Raw genomic sequence first — 13,995 nt, 5'->3', positions numbered from 1 at the left:
AAATATCACCATAGAAAGCTTGTAAGTCCATCTTCTGCCTATAACTGATTGGAATACCTAAAATGGGGCTACAACGTGCCCAGTGAAGGAGGCTTCCTGCAAAGCCTCTGCATCACATAAGACTATAGGTGGAAGCCTGCATCACATCCAGAATCTTCAGAGATGGGAAAATTTCCACTTGAAAAAATGACCAGACCAGCCTGCAGTGGCTAGAAGAACAGAAGCTACTTCTTGAAAGAAAGACCTACCGGAAAAATACAAAAAAATAGAGGCAGACTGACTGTTACTACAAGATAAAGCAAGTTGCTTGCCCAGGAAACATCAAGGCAAGAGGTCGGGTCCCCTCAGTGCAAACCCCCTTCCAAGACTAAGATTTTATGGGAATACATGCTCTGATTGGTGACCATGTTGGTCACGAATAAGGGGAAGTGAGGGGAAAACAGCGATAAAGCTGCAAGCTAAGCCCTACAGTGTCCAATAGAATCCTGTGAACCCGGGTGGAGATCTGGTTGTCCAGCAGTGTGGCAAAACCTGGGGACTCTTGGGCCCAGACTCAGTGACATAGCCACAAAGGACTAGAGTGAAGAGTGAAGTGTCCAGCTGATAAGAAGAGAGAGCATATGCACAAGAACACTCACACTTGCAGATAATACCCACTTGATCTGGCTTCAATGAATGACTATATGATCAGAGCTCAACTAGAAGAATAAAGAAGAGGAAAAAAAAGAGTAATCTGATACAATTTGATGAACTTGACCTACATCTATGGATGCATTAGCTCAAAAGAGGGAACAAATCTTTACAGCAAGGATCATTCCCACTCCCTCCATACACAGAGTAGACAGGGATGGGCAACTTGGACATTGGCTACCCAAAATAGGGGGAAGGGGAACGGCAGCTACAAAGACAAGAAGTGACTGGCTTACAAGCTTTCAAGAGGGAATCTAGATCCAGAGGGCATGAAGGAAGGTAGAATCTCCATTGAGTAGTAGTATCCAATTTGTCTAGGTTGGACTGATGAAATTAAATGTGGATAGGTCTCTTGTGATACAATAGTGAATAATTGTTATCAGGACCGATTGTGATGGTTGTAAATGTGTAAAGGTAGACATTTTGTAGCAAGGAGGGTAGTGATTACCTTTTCAGTCTAGGATTGGAGGTCCCTGGGACCATAAAGGGAGAAGAGCAGAGAGTGGGACCCTACCCAGAGAAGCAGTGATGTCTGACATGGGGGCAGAGACGATGACATGGAGAGATGGAGAAGCTGGGGGCTTTGAACACAGAGAGGGAGAGGGGCAGTGTGCTGATGACCAGGGGTCAGGCTTGTAGTATATGCCCTTTGGTTGGTTGATGATGCATGGAGGGGATTGTAACCATGGCAATGAAACGATATACAATAAGATGAATGTAAAACTAATGTTCTCCCATGTAAACATGTAAAACTATCACATAATTCACAATAAAACTTTATATATATATATAGTTGGAATCTAGACTGGAATTGCATTATATCTTTAAATTGTTTTGTGTCATATTGACATTTTCACAATGTTAAGTCTTAGTATCCAGGAACATGGTATATTCTTCCATTTTTGTAAATCTTTTTTGGCTTCTTGTAGTCAAGTTTTATAGTTTTCTTTGAGTAGGTCTTGTGTTTCTCTGGTTAGATTTATCCTAAATACTTCATTGTTGGGTAGCTATTGTAAATGGTATTGCTTTCCCAATTTCCTTTCAGCACTCTCATTATTTCTCTCCAACTGATTTTTGTATGTTGATCTTATACCCTGCCTCTTTGCTCCAGTAAATTTTTAGTTTAGTTTAGTTTTGTTTTTGCTGAAGCTTTGGGGATTTGCTATGTATAGAATCATATCATCTGTACATAAAGAGAGTTATACTTCCTTTTTGCCAATCTGATATTTGAATTCCCTATCTTAGCTTATGTTGTTGTTGTTATGTGCTGTGGAGTCGGTTCCAACTCAAAATAACCCTGTACAGGGTTTCCAAGGCTGTAAATCTTTACAGGAGCAGAAAACCTCATCTTTCTCCCACAGAACAGCTGGTAGTTTCGAACTGCTGACTTTGTGGTTCACAGCCCAATTCATAACCACTATGCTACCAGAGCTCCTTATAGCTCTGGCTAAGTCTTCAAGCAAGATATCTAATAGGAGTAATCATAAATGGCATCATGTCTGGTTCCTATTGACATAGGGAAAGCTTTCAGGTTCTCTCTATTAGAAGATTTTGGCTGCTGATTTTGTATATGTGCTCTTTATTATGTTGAGATATTTCCCTTCAATTCCTACTTTGTTTAGCGAGTTGTTGTTTTTGTTTATTTTTTTTTCAGGAATGGAGTTTGCAATTTTGTCAAATGTCTTTTCTGCATCAATCAATATAATCATGTGTTCTTTTCCTTTTTAAATTTAATAGGGTGGAATATATTGATTGTTTTTCTAATATTGAACTATCCTTACATCCCTGATATGAATCCCACTTGACCAAACTATATTATTATTATTTTATAATGTGTTGTTGACTTCTATTGGCTAGGATTTTGTTAGAATTATTGCACCTATTTTCATGAGTGATATGGTTCTATAATTTTCTTGTTAGTGATATTCTTCCCTGGTTTTGGTATGAAGGTTATTCTTGCTTCAAAAAATGTATTAAGAAGTTTTCCATACTTTTCTGTATTCTGGAATAGTTTGAATAGAATTGGTGACAACTCTTCTCTGAGAGTTTGGCAAAACTCACCAGTGAAGCCATCTTATTCTGTACTTATTCTGATGGGACATTTTTGATGACCTAATCATTTTCTTTTTTTTTTGTTATAAGTCTGTTCTAGTTTTTTAATTTACTCTGTGTAAGTATAGGTATGTCATGTTTTTCTAAGAATGTATCCATCTCCTCTAGATTTTCAAATTTGTTGGAATATAACTCCTCATAGTAATCTGTTATTATCCTTTTTGTTTCCATTGCTTCTGTTGTGACATCATCCTTGAGTTTTCTTATGTATGTTATTTGAATCTTCTCCCTCTTTTCTTTTGTTAATTTTGCTAATGGTTTGTCAGTTTCATTAATCCTTTCTAAGAACCAATTTCTTCTCATGTTGATTCTTTCTATATTGTTTTATGTTTTCTATCTCATTTATTTCTGCTCTAATTTTTATTATTGCTTTTCTTCTAGTGACTGTAGGTTTCTTTTGTTGGGCTTTTTCTAATTGTTGGAAATGATGTCTTAATATTTTGATTTTTGTTCTTTCTTCTTTTTGGAACACTTTTTTTGCTATGTCCCAAATATTTTGGTATGCTGTGTTTTCATTTTCATTTGTTTCTGTTAATTTTTAAAATTTCACCTTTTACCTAGTAGCTTTTAAGCAGGGTGTTATTCAGTTTCCATGTATTTGACATTATTTTCTTGATCTTGCTATTGTTTAATTCTAATTTTACAGCACTGTGATCTGAATAGATGCACTGTAGTATTTTGATGGTTGTGAATTTATGGGGCTTGTTTTGTGGTCTAACACATGGTTCATCCTGGAGAATGTTCCATGTACACTGGAAATAAATGTATATTGTGCTGTTGTTGGGTTGAATGCTCATAAATATCTATGAGGTCAAGTTAGTTGACTGTTTTTGTTTTTTAGTTCTTTTGTGTCTTTCTCTAATTTCTTTCCAGTTGTTCTATCCTTTTTAAAAAGTGGTGTATTAATGGATTCAATGCCTGGATGATCAGAGCTCAACTAGAAGAAGAAAGAAGAGGAAAAAAAGAATAATCTGATACAATTTTATGAACTTGACCTACATCTATGGATGCAGTAGCTCAAAAGAGGGAACAAATCTTTACAGTGAGGATCATTCCCACGCCCTCCATACGCAGAATAGACTGGGATGGGCAACTTGGACATTGGTTACCCAAAATGGGAGTGGTTACAAGAGCAAGAAGTGACTGGCTTACAAGCTTTTAAAAGGGAGTCTAGATCCACAGGGTACAGAGGAAGGTAGAATCTCTACTGAGTAGTACCCAATTTGTCTGGGTGGGGCTGATGAAAGGAGATGGGGATAGGTCTCTTGTGATACAATAGTGAATAATTGTTATCATGACTGACTGTGCGGGTTAGAAATGTAAAGGTAGATGTTCTATAGCACAAGGAGGGGAGTGACTGACTTTGCAGTCTAGGAGTAGAGGTCCCTGGGACCATCAAGGGAGAAGAGAGGAGTGAGGGAAACTACCCAGAGAAGTAGTGACTCCAGAGATGGAGGCAGAGACAATGACGTGGAAAGATGGAGCGGCTGGGGACTTTAGACCCAGAGAGGGAGAGGGGATGTGTACTGACAACCAGGAGGCAGGCTTGCAGCATATAGCCTTTGGTTGGTTGATGATGCACAGAGTGGATTGTAACCATGGCAATGAAACTACCACATAATTCACAATAAAACATTTAAAACAAAAGTAGTGTATTAAAATATCCCACTATTATTGTAGATTTGTCAATTTGTTTTCTCCAATTCTACCAGAGTTTTCTTTATATATTTTGATGCTCTTTCTTTGGGAGCATAGATATTTATTATGTCTATGTCTTCTTTTTGATTGACCCTTTCATTAACATCATTCTTTTTCATTTCTCTTTTTATCATTTTTATCATTTCTCTTTTGCTGGTTTTTGCCATAACATTTTTTTTTAATCAAAGATTAGCATTGCCACTCCTGATAATTTCTTTTATTATAAATAACTTGTTATATTTTTTCCATTCTTCAATTTTTAATCTGTGTTTGCCTTGGGTATAAGGTGTATCTATTGTAGTCAGCATATTGAAGAATCTGATTTTCATATCCATTCTGCCACTTTCTGTCTCTTGACTGATAAATTTAACCATTGACATTCAGAGTAAATTTTGATAGGCATGGATTAACTGCTGTCATTATGTTTGCTTTTTGTGGTGCTGCTGATTTCTTTGTTCTGCTTGCCTTCCTGTGCTGTTTTCATTTTTGCATGCTTTTTCTTGTCAGTTTTAATGTTTCTATGTTCTTCTTGAATTTCCCTTTTCTTGATATGCTGTAAAGTATTAATTTTCTTTGACATTTCCCTATATTCTATTAATTTTTCTTCTTTTTGAAACAGTCTGATGTATTCTGAAATTCACTTAACTTCCTCACTAACTTGGTCTCTAGTCCTGTAGCTTTTCCTTCTTTCAAATTGGAATTATTTTGTTCATAATTTCACATCTCAGATCCACTGATTCTGTTCTTATAGTTTTTTTTTTCTGCTCTGAACTCTTTTATCTCTTGTCTGAGTTACCGTTGGTGTTCTCTTGTATATCAATCTCTCATTGATCTCTGTCCTTCTTGATGCTCAGTCCCAAGAACTCCTTTTAGGATACTTTGAAGTGCTGGTTTGGCTTTTACAAAGTCCCTTAACTTGTGTTTATCTTGAAATATTTTATTACACCATCATATTTGATTGACAATTTTGCTGGGTAAACAATTCTTTGTTGGCAGTTACTGTATTTCAGGTTTTTATTTATAATCTCCCCATTTCCTTCTTGTCTGCATGTTTTCTGTTGAGAGATCAAAGCTTAATAATATTGGTTTGCATTTGTAGGTAAAACTTCTTTTTTTCTTTAACTACTTTCAGGATCCTTTTATTTCATTTTGAAGAGCTTAATTATGATAATCATCTGGGGTCAATACAATTTCTGTGTATTCTATCTGGTGAGGTCCATGTGTATGGTTGTGCTTTATGTCTATAAGAGATACCAGTATTATTTAAATTTTTGCACCTACCACTAAAGCCAGTGATGATGAAATTGAAGAATAATATCAACTTATTTGATCTGAATTTTATCAAATATGCAAAGGTTGGAAACAAAGAGGAGTAATCTGTAGTTGTCAATATGGCCTTGGTGATAGAAATGATACTGAAGATAGCATGATAGAATTTGTAAGATCAATGACTTCTTTATTGAAAATACCTCTTGTAAACAACATAAAATACTAATATACACATGCAGATGACCAGGTGGTAAATACAGAAGTAAAATTGTCTACATCTTTGGAAAGAGCTGGTGAAAAGCTCCCTCTGACCAGTCAAAACAAAGCCTGACTGTGAAACAGACCATCACTTGCTCAAATGGCATTCCAGGCTGCAGCTGAATAAAATGAAAACAGTGAATGAGAACCAATATATGACCTTGAACATACCCCACCTGAATTTAGAGATCATCTCAATAGCAGGTTTGATGCATTAAACATTAATGATTGAATACAAGAAGAATTTTGAGCTGACATCAAGAACATCATACAGGAAGAAAGCAAATTAGATTTCAGAAGAGATTCTAAAACTTCTGATCCAGCGTAGAGATTACAAATAAAATGTATGAAATGAGGAGATAAAAGACATGAACAGAAAGTTTCAAACAGCAGCTGGAGAAGCATAATAAAATATTATAGTGAAATGTACAAAGATCTGGAATTTGAAAAGGAAAGAACACACTCAGGATTTCTCAAGCTGAAAAACACTGATGGAAAAAATAAATAAAAAATGAAACCTTGACTTGCAATACTAAAGGATTCCATAGGGAAATAGCAAATGATTCAGAAAGCATCAAAAGGATATGGAAAGAACACACAAAGTAATTTTACCAAAAATAAATGGTCGATGTTAAACCATTTTAAGAGGTAGCATATGATCAAGAGCCAATGATAGTAAAGGAAGAATTCTAAGCTACATTGAATGCGTTGGCAAGAAACAAGTCTCTAGGATTTGATGAAATAAAAATTGAAATATTTCAACAAATGGAGGCAGCACTTGTTGTTGTTGTTATGTGCCGTGGAGTCGGTTCTGACTCATAGCGACCCTGTAGAGGGTTTCTGAGGCTGTAAATTTTTACGGGAGCAGAAAACCTTATCTTTCTCCCGCGGAACAGCTGGTAGTTTCCAACAGCCGACCTTGTGGTTCGCGGCCCAATTTGTAACCCTCCTCAGTCAATTAACTTTTCCTAAATATTTGGAGGAGTCCTGGTGTGGCACTGTGGTTTAATGTGCCAGACTGCAAAGCCATTTGAACTGCAAGGTCGGTGGTTCAAGCTCACCAGTAGCTTCAAACCCCTTTATAGTGTCACTATGGGTCGGCACTGACTCTAAGGCACTTAACACCAACAACAAATATTTAGAATACAGCTACCTTGCCAACTGATTGGAAGAGATCCATATTTGGCCCCTTCCAAAGACAGGTGATCCAGTGAAATACAGAAATCATTTGACATTATCATTAATATCTCATACAAGTAAATTTTTGCTAAACGTAATTCAAAAATGGCTGCAACAATTGAGAGAGAACGTCCAGAAGTTCAAGTCAGATTCAGATGAGGCTCTGGATTAAGAGATATCATTACCGACTTCATGTGCACCTTGGATTCAAGCAGAGGATATCAGAAAGAGGCTTACCTATGCTTTACTAACTATGTAAAGGCTTTTGATTATGTGGATCATAACAAGCTATGGATCACTTTGTGGAGAATGGGTATTTAGGAACACTGAATTGTGCTCATAAGGAACCTGTCCATTGATCAATAGGTAGTCATTTATACAGAACAATGGAACACCAAATGATTTAAAATCAAGGACTTGTGTGCCAGGGTAGTATTCTTTCTCGATACTTATTCAATCTGTATGCTGAACACATAACCTAAGAAGGTGGTTTACATGAATAAGAACATGGAATCCAAATTAGAAGAAGGCTCATTTATAACTTGTAATATGCAGATGATACAACCTTGCTAGCTGAAAGTGAAAAGAACTTAAAATACTTACTATGAAGATGAAATATCACAGCGTTTGATTAGGGTTGCACCTCATTGTAATAAAGAAATATAAAATAAAATTTAAAAAATCCTCACAACTTGACCAATAAATTACATCAAGATAAATGGAGAAAAAATTGAAGTTGTCAAAAACTGTTTTTTACTCATATCAACCATCAACACTCATGGAAGCAGCAGTTAAGAAATCAAAGGACATATTACAATAGAGGCAAATTTGTTGTGAATGACCTCTTTAAAGTGTTCAAGAGTAAAGATGCCAATTTAAGGATTAGGAGCATTTTTAGCTCCGAACCTAAGGCAAGGAGTACTGGTGTGGTTCTGTGGCTAATGGGCCAGACTGCAAAGCCATTTGAACTGCAAGGTTGGTGGTTCAAGCTCACCAGCTGCTCCTTGGAAACCTATACAGAGTCCCTATGGGTCAGAATCGACTCGACAGCACTTAACAACAACAAGAAGAACTGATCCATTCGAATTATGGGGTTGGAAGGGAATATTGAAATTATCAAGGATTGCCAGAAATGCAAACAAATCCATGTTGAGAGTACAGCCAGAATGCTTTTTAGAAGCCAGGATGGTAGGAGTTCATCTCTCATACTTCAGACCATCATTCTTGTTAATGTGGAGAGTCTGTAAAAACCACCAATAGATTCATATGCCTATGAAAGTTGGGCAGTGGATAAGGAAGACTCTTAAAGAGCTAATATATTTGATTTAAGGTGTTGGAGAAGAATATTAAATGTATCATGGATTGTTAGAAGAACAAACAAATCAGTTTTGGGAGAAATACACCCAGAATGCTCCTTTGAAGTCTGGATAGTGTGACTTTACATTTTTTGTTTTTTTAAGTTTTTATTATGAATGATGTGTTAGTTTATATGTGTGAACATTACCTTTATGTTCATTCTATCATACTTTGTTTCATTGCAATGATCACAATCCCCTGCATGCATCATCAAACATCCAAAGGGTACACCCCACACTCTTGCCCCCTGGCCATCAGCACACAACCCCTTTCCCTCCCTGAGTCCAGAGTCCCCAGGCCCTGCCCTCCTTTTGGTCCACATCTTTGTCTCCACCTCCATCCCCATTGTCACTGTCTTTCTAGACTGCAAAATCAGCCACTCCCCTCTTTTTGTTACCAAACATTCACATTTACATTTCTAACACTCACTGTCAGACCTGATAGCAATCTTTCCCTATTGAACCACAGGAGTCCTTTCCCCTCACCTTTTATTAACCCCATCCAGACAGGTTGGAAACAATTCAGCTAGGTTACCTATTGAAAGCTTGTAAGCCAGTCCTTTGTATTCCCCCCATTTTGGGTAGCTAATGTCTAAGTTTCCCTTCCCTGTCGACCCTGTGTACCAAGGGGGTGGGAATGATCCTCACAGTAGAGATTTGTCTGCTCCTTTGTCATACTACATCCAAAAGCATATGTCAAGCTCATCCACTTATAGTGGGTAACTCCTTTTTTTCCCCCTCTTCTTTCTTCTTCTAGTTGTGTTCTTATAATCCAGACATTGATACCAGGTCTAATGGGTACTATCTGTAAGTGTGTGTGTTCTTGTGCATCTCCCCTCACTTTATATCAGCTGGATGCTTCACACTCTGTTCTACTCCTCTGGGGCCATGTCCCTGCCCCTGGGCCCAAGAGTCCCCAGGTCTCCTCATACTGCTGGTTAACCAGGTCTCAATATAGGTTAACAGGAGTCTATTGAATGTGGTTTGACTTAGTTCACAACTTCATTGCTATTTTTCTCCCTCTTCCCCTTATCGGTGATCAATGTGGTCAGCAGCAGGACCATATGCCTGCTAGTGTATTCCATGTGAGTTTCAGTCCTGGAAGGGGATTTGCCTTGAGGGGATCTGACCAGTTGCCTTGATGGCTCCCTGGGGAACAACTTGCTTGTTCTAGTTGTAGTGAATTGGACTGCTGTTTGTTTGTTTGTTTTCCTGCTGGCCTTTCTTCCAAGAAGTATCTTCTGTTGTTCTAGCTGCTCCAGACTGGTCTGCTTCTCCTTCCAAGTGAAAATGTCTTCACCTCAGAAGATTATGGATGATGATCAGGATTCCACTTATGGTCATGTGCAGTGCAAAGACTTTGCAGGGAGCCTTCTTCACTGGGCAAGTTCTAGCCCCATTTTAGTTATTCCAAACAGTTATAGGCTGAAGACCGGCTTACAAGCTTTCTCTAGTGATGATTCTAGCTATTCCTTTCTCTCCCCTTCAAATGTCTATTTTACAACAGTAGGCAAGGGAAAACAAGATTCAACAGACAGCCAAGCATCTTAGCATCATTTCCCCACTTTTACCCATTCAAACCATGCCTCAATCTTTATATCTATGATCCCTGTTGTTCCACATTTATGCTCACATCATTATTTACCTCTGTCCCATTTAGCCCATGTAAACCTGCCTAGCTATTTTCCCATCTCCACTTCCTCGCCAATACTTATTGTCCTGTATTTTTTAAATCTTTGCTACTATTGCTGGTGTAAGATGATATCTTGTTGTTGTTTTGATTTGCATCTCTCTAATAGCTAGTGATTGTGAACATTTCTTCATGTTTGTTGGCTACACAGCTCCTCCGTGGTGAAGTATCTATTCATGTGCCCATTTTTTAATTGGGTTATTTGTTCCTTTCTTGTAGAGGTGTTGTAGGTTCCTATATATTTTGGAAATTACTCCTTTGTCTGATGTGTCATTCAAAAGATTTTTTCCCATTCTGTGGGCTCTCTTTTTACTCTTTTGATGCACACAAGTTTTTAACTTTTAGTATGTCCCATTGATCTATTTTGTCTATTTTTGTTTGACCCAATCCATGGTATTTTCAATAACCTGATATGCATGTGAAAGCTGAACAGTGAATAAGGAAGACCGTAGAAGAATTGATGCTTTTGAGTTATGGTGTTGGAGGTGAATATTGAAAGTGCCATAGGCTGCCAAAAGAACCAATAGATCCATTTTGGAAGAAGTGAAACCAGAGTGTTCCTTGGAGGCAAGGATGGCCAAACTTCATCTCTCAAACTTCAGTCATATTGCCAGGAGGGACCAGTCACTGGAGAAGGCTATCATTTTTGGTAAGGTGGAGGGTCAAAGAAAAAGAGGAAGACCCCCAATGAGATGGATTGGCCAAGTGGCAACATGTATGGACTCAAACATGGCAACATTAGTGAGGTTGGCCCAGGATCGGGCAGTGTTTCATTCTGCTGTGTTTTAAGTTGCTATGAGTCGGTACTGACTTGATGACACTTAAACAACAACATCAACAACAACAAGTTTCAAAATGTTTGATAGTCTGTGTATGCCCTGTATTAGAGCTCTTACATTTTTCCCTATGTTTTCATTGATGACCTTTATAATTCTGGGATTCACATTTATGTTTAACCCATGCTGAGTTGGTTTTTGTATAAGGTGTGAGGTAAAGGTCTTCTTTCAGTGTTTTGAATATTGATTTCCAATTCTGCTAGCACCATCTGTTGAAGAGATCATGTCCTTGTCATGCAATACACTTAGGTACTTTGTCGAAAATCATTTAGCTGTATGTGGATGGGTTAATTTCTGGATTCTCAATTCTGTTCCATTGATTAATATATCTTTCATTATACCAGTACCAGGCTGTTTTGACCACTGTAGGCATGTAGAAATTTTTGAAATCAGGGAGCGAGAGGCTTCCCACCCTGTTCTATTTCTTTCAGAGTGCTTTGCTTATCCTTGGTCACTTTCATTTCCATATAAAGTTTGTAATTGTTTTCTCCATCTCTTTGAAGAATGTTGTTGGAATCTTGGTGGCTGTGCACCGTGGAGTTGGTTCCTACCACTGCAGACCCTGTGCAGGGATTCTGAGGTTGTGGGGCTTTGCTGGAATGGAGCACCTCGTCTTTCTCCCATGTTGCAGCTGGTGGTTTCGAGCTGCAGATCTTGTGGTTTGCAACCCCATCTGTGGCCGCTGTGCTACCTGAGCTCCTTGTGCAAAACCCATGCTCAGGCCTACATAGCAAGAAAAAAAGCAGACACTTCAGGCTTGACAGAAAAACCATAAAACAATCTGTACAACTCCTACATAAAAGTATTCAACCATCTCGACAATTACACTGTGCACATGCAGATACCTAACTGGCCAGGGAGAAGATAAATGTCATTTATAAAGGCAAGCAAATTGGATTAAGCTCTAACTTTTCAGGACAAACCATGCAGGCATAAAGGCAATGGGAAGACATATACAAATCCCTACATGAAAGAACACTGCCAACCAAGAATCATCTATCCAGAAAAACTACTAATCAAGTATGATGGTGCAATCAAAACATTCCAGGATAAACAGAATCTGAGAGATATTATCAAAAGCAATCCAGCACTTCAAAATATCCGAAAGGGAGTTTCTTTGGATTGAAAAAGAAAAGTAACAGAGAACTAGAGATTAACAGGTGTGGCAACACCACCTGGAACTCAGCCAACAGATAGCAGACACCAGAACAGAACAAGACTACAACACCGAATTCAAAGGAGCTATGAGGTCAACCGAAGATCAAAATTATATCAATGTCAAAGAAGGGGCAAACGTTGCAACTGAGAACCAGGTGGTGAGGATGTCAGGTAGATTACAGGATACAATACATTCTCTTAAATGCAGAGAAAAGTTAGTAGATTATAAGGTAACCCCAGAGAAAGTTAATACTTCACAGCTTATCATAAAAATGATCTTCCAAGCAGAACAAGCAAGCATGAAATCTATGAAGAAACCGACAAGAAATAGCACAAAAAAAACCACAAACCCAACACAAGATGGCATGCACAACAAAAGAACAAATAACACTACAAAAAAAGTAACATAATGTCAGCATTTAATTCATACCTATTGATAATTACATTGAATATCAATGGATTGAATGCACCAGGAAAGAGACAGAGTGGCAGAATGGATAAGAAAACAAAACGCTTCAATATGCTGCCGGAATGAGACAAAACTTACACAAAAGACAAAAACAGACTAAAAGTTAAAGGATGGAAAAAAATATACCAAGCTAACTGCAACAATAAACAAGGAGAAGTGACAACACTAATTTCCCACAAAGTAAACTTTAAGATAATAACCAGCATTAGAGACAAAGAAGGACACTATCTCATGATCAAAGGGTCAATTGAGCAAGACGACATAACCATAATAAATATCTATGATGCCAATGAAAGAGCACCATGAAGCAAACCTTACTAGAATTGAAAAAATAAATAAATAAATCTACAATTATAGTGGGAGATTTTAACATGCAACTTTCAAAAAGTGACAGGAGAACCAGAAAGATACTTAATAAAGTTACAGAGGAAATAAGCAACACAATCAACCAACTTGACCTCAATCCAACAGCAGCACAATACACATTCTTCTCTGGTGTGCATGGAACATTTTCCAGAATTGACCATGTGGTAGGTCACAAAGCAAGACTCAATAAATTTACAAACATCAAAATTCTACAAAGCATCTTCTGAGACCACAATGCAATAAAACTAGAAAACAACAGTAAGAAGACCAAGGAAATAAAGTCGAATATATTGAGACTGAACAACACCATGCTGAAAAGCGACGGGGTAAAAGAAAAATTAAATATGAATTCACAAAGTTCCTAGACACAAAAGAGAATGAAAACAAAACATACCAAAATCTTTGGGAGATGGTAAAAGCAGTGCTGAGAGGACAACTTATTGTTACAAATGCACACATCCAAAACGAGGAAAAAACCGACATTAACACAATAAAACAGCACCTTCAACAATTAGAAGTAGACCATCAGAGGGAACCTACAGTCACCACAATAAAGGAAATAATAAAGATAAAAGCAGAAATAAGTCAGATGGAAAACCAAAAAATCTATAGAAAGAATCAACAAGACAAGAAGCTAGTTATTTGAAAGGATTAATAAAATTGACACACCATTAGCAAACCTATCTAAAGAAAAGAGGGAGAGGACACAAATAACTCACATTAGAAACCCCATGGACGATGTAACAACGGAAACAAATGAAATCAAAGGGATAATAACAGATTAAAATGAAGAGTTGTACAACAAATTTGAAAATTTGGAAGAGATGGATATAATTTCTAGAAAAACATGACCTACCTAAACTTACACAGAGTGAAATAGAAAACTTGAACAAACCCATAACAAAAGAAGAAATT

Source organism: Chrysochloris asiatica, unplaced genomic scaffold, assembly GCF_000296735.1.
Source record: "Chrysochloris asiatica unplaced genomic scaffold, ChrAsi1.0 scaffold00229, whole genome shotgun sequence".
In the NCBI taxonomy this organism is placed as follows: Eukaryota; Metazoa; Chordata; class Mammalia; order Afrosoricida; family Chrysochloridae; genus Chrysochloris; species Chrysochloris asiatica.
Note: the sequence above shows the minus strand (reverse complement) of the source record.